Consider the following 5,953-nt stretch of genomic DNA (forward strand, 5'->3'; position numbering starts at 1 on the left):
TTACAGCAAGGGGGTTAATAAATTTCAGACACTTAGAAGTACTAAATGCTAAAAACTACAACAGTCTGGAAGGGTTCTTTAAATTCCTATTTATTTCTCTGTAGAAAAGAAGCCCCCAAGAGCTTGTCACACTGACTGTATGGAATTATACACAGACTGTGCTGAAATGAACAGAAGCACAGCACTATTCACCAAGAGCTGTATGCAACACCTCAAGTAACATCAAAACCCAAACCTAAGGGATCTAAGGGATCCCTCTGCCATTCTCCTGCAAGCTCATTAATAAATTTACATCCATTACCATCCTGTGTCATATCCAATGGAGCCTTAACATCAACCCTAAAAGGGTGGGTTATGGCAATGCAGAGCACTCACGATAAGCACTTCAAGCTGTTTCTAGATCAGAAACCCATTTGAGGACAGTTAGGGCTGTTTTCCTGTGCTGGAACACGGGACTTGGACAAATCACCCTGGTTTATGCAACTGGCAAAAAGGTCTTAGCCTGTTTTTTTTTTAATGATTATTTCCATACAACAATTATCATTAACCTCAGGGACATCGGGGTTGGGGAAATCCAAACCACACCACTCTCATGAACAGATATTTTTGGAGTAGATTGCTGACATTTTCTTTGCCACTTGTTTTAACATCTGTTAGCACTTAAAATTAAGATGTATCTGCTCATACATCACCCACTAACATATCCTTGGAAGTGTTCAAGGCCATCCTGGATGGGGCTCTGAGCAACCTGGTCTAGTGAAAGGTGTCCCTGCTCATGGCAGAAGGATTGGAACTAGATGGTCTCTGAGGTCCCCTCCAAACCACGGAATTCTGTGATTCTGTGATGATCAGTAACACACACTTTCTAAACAACATTATCGGGTAGGAAACACGATATGCTTAGAACGTGCTAATCGTACTAGATGAAGAAAAATTACACTAACAGTAAATTTTCTGCGTTTTAAGATGAGACTTCTAGGTAAATGAATAAAAATCTCTCCTTCCCCACAAAAAAAAATAACCCAAAACGACCTTGCGGAGAGCCAACCCACAGCCCAGACCGAGCTGCAGCGAATCCCACAAGCTCCAAAGGGAGCAAACCTCTAAGGAAAGAGGGCGCACAAGGTGCCCGGCGCCTGTCCCCGTAAGGGCAGGAGGGACAACACGGCCCCTAAGTATCGCACAGGGGCCGGACTGGGGAACGGAGGGGAGGGAGGAAAGGAAGGGAAGAAGCAAGGAAAGAAATGAGAGAGGAGGAAAGGAGAGAGAGGAGGAAAGGAGAGAGAGAAGGAAGGAGGCAGGGAAGGAGGACGAGCAGCGACCCGAGGGAAAATGGGCGGAGCCTCCAGAGGCCCCGCCCCTCCCTATCGAGCACCCCGCGACGGCCCCTCCCCCACCCGGCAGCCGCGCGCGCCGCGGGGCGGTGGCGGCTCGCGCCGCCAGTTGTGTCTCCCCCCCCCACCTTCCTCCGCCCCCGTCCGCCCGCCCGGACCCGGAACGGCTCCGCGCCCCTCACCGCGGTGTCGGGCCGGGCCGGCCGCCCGCCCCCCGCGCCCCCGCACTGACCGTCGGGGGGTCCCGCTCGCCCGCGCAGCGGCTCCGCCTCGGCCTCACGCGCGGCGGGCACGCCCCGCCTCGCATCCCGCCGCCGCCGCCGCCCGGCGCTCGCAGGGACGGGCGGGGAGCGGCGCTCGCTCACGCCACCGCGCATGCGCCGCTGCCTCGCTCCGCGCGGCCGTGAGGGCGGGGCAGGTGGGGCGGGCGGGCCCGGTCTCCCCGCGCGCGGAGCACGACGGGAGCTGTAGTTTTCCCCTCAGGAAGCTGCCGGCGGGGGCACTACAGGTCGCTGGCCGCACTACAGATCCCAGCGGCCAGCGCTCAGCGGGGGTGGGGTTCCAGCTCCTCTGCCCCCCCATCGCTGTTGAAGCCCCGGGCCCACGGGAGCGGAGTCCGGCTGCCTGAGGGGATCCCGGCGAGATACGTATGTGAAGCTCCCTCAGCAGCCGCCGAGAGCCGGCAGGCAGCATGTTCATCGCTCCTCTGTAATCAAGAAGAACCTAAGCGTCACTGAGCCATGAGCTGGCAGTGGCCCTTGTGGCCAAGAACGCCAGTGATATCCTGGGTTGCAGCAGGAAGAGCGTTGTCAGCAGCTCGAGGGAGGTGATCCTGCCCCTCTATTCAGCCCTGGTGAGGCCACATCTGGAGTGCTGTGCCCAGTTTTGGGCTCCTCAGCACAAAAGAGACATGGAGCTCCTGGAGCAGCTCCAGTGGAGGGCAACAAAGATAATGAAGGGGCAGGACTGTTACCAGGGAAGACTGAGGGAGCTCGACCTGTTCAGCCTTGAGAAAAAACAATTGGGAGGGGACCTCGTCGATGTCTATAAGTATCTGAAGGAGGGAGGATGCCAAGAGGATGAAGCCAGGCTTCAGTGGTGTCAAGCAATAGGGTAAGAGGCAACAGGCAGAAACTGATTCACAGGAAGTTCCACCTGGATATGGGGAAGAACTTTACCGTGCAGATGACCATGCACTGGAACAGATTGCCCAGAGAGGTTGTGGAGGCTCCCTTGCTGGAGATATTCGAGCACCATCTGGACACAGTCCTGTGCTGTGTGCTCTGGGATGATCCTTCTTGAGCAGAGAGGTTGGATCAGGTGTGGACCACTGTGGTCCCTTCCAACCTGACCCATTCTCGGATTCTGAGATTCTTTTGGCCGTGATTAAGGATAGATATGGCCAAGTGAGTTGTGAGATTTCCCTTGTCAGAGTGGGAGGTCAGCAAACACCACAAGTCATCAGTCTCAGTGGGAGCTGACACAGCCCCACAGGTGGGGACACCTGGGCCACCTTCCATATGATGTTACTGCTGACTGAATTCCATGTCCTCAGTTCACATGAGAACAGCCACTGGCTTCAGCTTCATCCAGCATAACAAACCTGACCTCTTGAGAGGTGATACCCACTCCTCTCTACCACTTTCTGGAATGCGAGGGAAATGGAGATGGATGAAATACTCTGGATGCTGCTTGAGGTGACCTGTGCCTAGGAACATATCCCCATCTCAAGAAGCATCCTGTTTACAGTAACGTTATAAGGAATTTTATGGGTTTTTTTGCCTCTTACAATGCAAGTTTCTGTTATGTTGAGCACCTGCGTAATTTGAATCCCTTTCAGAATTGCTCATCAACAGGGGAATTTGTTTCAGTCAGAAGCAGGGCCGATTCATTCCCACAGCCTCAAGCAAAATCCCCGGCCTATTGGACACATTAATACTGTGGCAGCGTGCCACCTGCTCCATTTATTCACTTGAGACTCAATGCTGCTTAGTCCCTGTCGAATGAGCTCTTTGTGCCACCTCCTGCGGTAATTGTAAAAGGTCCCCCACAGGAATTTGTGCTATTCAGTGGAAGCTACAAAAGGGAGGGTTGTAAACACTCCGATTAGTGTTGGAGCACAGGGATATTGTCTTCTCCACGTATTACATAACCTTGTAACTTTTAGTCTCCCTCCTCCTCTCCAGAAGAAACAGTGTAACAGCAAGGGCTCACCAGGCTATTTAACTTAACATCACAGCTAATGTGTTTCTTTTTTCGTTACATATAAAGGCCACCTTACTCTTGGCAAAAGAAGAGAGAAGGGTTAGTTCTGTAACATCCCCTAGTAATTACAGATGGCTGCCCATGAGGATCTCCACTTGAAGTGACAGTGGCCAGAGGCTCTCAGCTCTGAAGAATGTGTATTATTAGAGGCCACTGCCAACAAAAGTTCATGCACAATGGGCCCATCAGCTAATGAACCCAGAATGAATCTTACCCCAGATTTTGAGGACAAACAAGTGATTGTGTGCAGTGCTGACTATACCAATTTACTGCCATGTGAAACACATTTGGATGATTTCTGACTTGCAAAATTCACTGTGGTCTGGGTCCAACTTACACAGACTGAGGAACTTTCTTACACCCTTAGCTTGCCCCACACTCACTCCGTAAATTCTTACTGCTTTAAAGACAAAGTAAAGGAAGGATTCTGAGGTGGCAAGATCTCTGCTTGGAAAATCAGTCTCACTGATGTTCCTGAACTTCATAAAAGTAATAAAATAATAATGGAGGGGAGCTTCAGAAAGCATCTGGTCAGGGAAAGAAAAGGGAAAAGGCATAGCTGTGTTAATGAATAATTCCTACTACTACTACTTCAAGAAACCGGTTCTGGGGTTGAGTTTGTCTTGGAAAGATAGGAGTCTCCTTGGGCTGTACCATTCTGGGATAACTTTAGACATACTGTGTAATTCTCCTTAGCAATAAAGGAATACACAGCAGACATAAAAAGATTTAGCTTAGGAAAGAAACTAGATGGCCACATACTGAAGCAAACAATGAGAGCTGGAAGATATAACAGGAAAACCTAGAAGTCATAAACTGATTAATGCCTTCGGGGGAGAAAGTATGTTGTTCATAAAAATTACCACAGAGTAGGAGCCAAAAAAGGTGTATGATGCTGAACTCTGCCCAAGTGACTCCTATGAGCAGTATTATGGAGCCATAGAATTACAGAACAGTTTGGGATGACCATCTATTTCCAATCCCTCTGCCCTGGGCAGGAACATCTAGCCCTAGAACAGGTTGCTCAAAGCCAAATAATTCCATGTTCTCTGTGATGGGAAGAACATTTATAAATACTTAAATAATGAAAAGGGTATAAGAAAACTTGAGCCTTGGCCATCTTTACATCCTAGATGTATTTGAATCAGGTTTGCTCTCTTTCTAGAAAGATTTTGTATCTAAGTGTGTTTCCCCATGTGAGTAGAACAAATTTTAACAATGTATTGACGATTTGGTGAAAGATGGCCACGGGAATGTGTCAAATCTTGGTAAAGGTGTTCCTTTTGCCAAGCCCAACAGACATTTCCATCTCACAGGAAAATGTTAGGCTGTTGTTTGGCTGTGCTCTGGAGGTACCTCATCGGCACGGTCTGTCTCATTAAACTCCTCCCAGGCTACAAGTGTCCAGGCTTTGCCCCTGAAGGTGTAAGTGCCAGCTGTAGGACAGGGCACCGTGGGGCTGGAGAGGCCGGAGTGTATCCGTGTTGGGTCTGTGTGTCACTGCAATCACCAGCTGACTTCACGTCACTCCAGCCAGCAGGATGAGGGGCTTGGGAGCCAGCTATCAGAATAGCCGTAATTTTGGGAGGGACACTGGAGTGACCATAGTATTAAAGACACAAGCAGGTGTTCTTATATTTATTTTTTAGGAATTATATGTGAAATCCATTAAGCATACTAAAAGCAAGCCAGGAACTTTAAGAAATGACAGGAAAGCAATGTCACATTATGACCTTTGTACTCAAGTGCCTATAAGGAAAAACCAAAAAAATCCTAACAAAACAAACCCAAATCCCAAAAGCAACTAAACAAAACCCTTTTTTACTTCTAAAGAAAGAATAACAAAAGGGCCCCCAGCCTTTTCAGTCAGACCGACCCCAAATACACTAGGGATTTGTATAATTTCTTACTATATGAATTACCTCTTTGCTTCCCTTTATGTGCAGTGATTTACAATTCTGCCTCAAAGGACAGTGATGAAAGTGGCCAATGCTTTACCTGGAGAACATTCCTGACTGAAAGAAGTTTTAAAAACATGTTCTTATGTAGGTGATGGTTTGCTGGTTATTCAGATGTAGGGTGAAATAAGAGACCCCAAAATAAATTATGATTTTTCCTGCAAAATTAATAAGACTAAATGAACAACTTTCTAAAATGGTTAGGTTTTTTAGAAAGAACATTAGAGTATTAATCATTCATATACAGAAAAATACTTCAAAGCAACACTTACAGTAATGGAAAAAAACTGCTGGAGAGTTCATTCTCTGTATTATTCTATTCAACTAGATCAGTAACTTTGCTATATGCTCCCTGGTAACGTTTCCCTGAGAACCTCTTGAGAAAGAAAACACAAG

General features: G+C 48.2%; 1 protein-coding gene across 1 annotated transcript in view; it reads right to left on the minus strand.

Moving 5' to 3' along the window:
- RALBP1 (ralA binding protein 1) overlaps positions 1–1,750 on the minus strand; it is a 32,862-nt gene extending 31,112 nt beyond the window's left edge. Inside the window, exon 1 of the mRNA XM_015619610.2 lies at positions 1,567–1,750. The gene's annotated coding sequence lies outside the window, so the exon portion shown is untranslated. The remainder of the gene's footprint in view (positions 1–1,566) is intronic.
- Between the last annotated feature and the right edge of the window lie 4,203 nt (positions 1,751–5,953).

This window comes from Parus major, chromosome 2 (genome assembly GCF_001522545.3).
Source record: "Parus major isolate Abel chromosome 2, Parus_major1.1, whole genome shotgun sequence".
Taxonomy (NCBI): Eukaryota; Metazoa; Chordata; class Aves; order Passeriformes; family Paridae; genus Parus; species Parus major.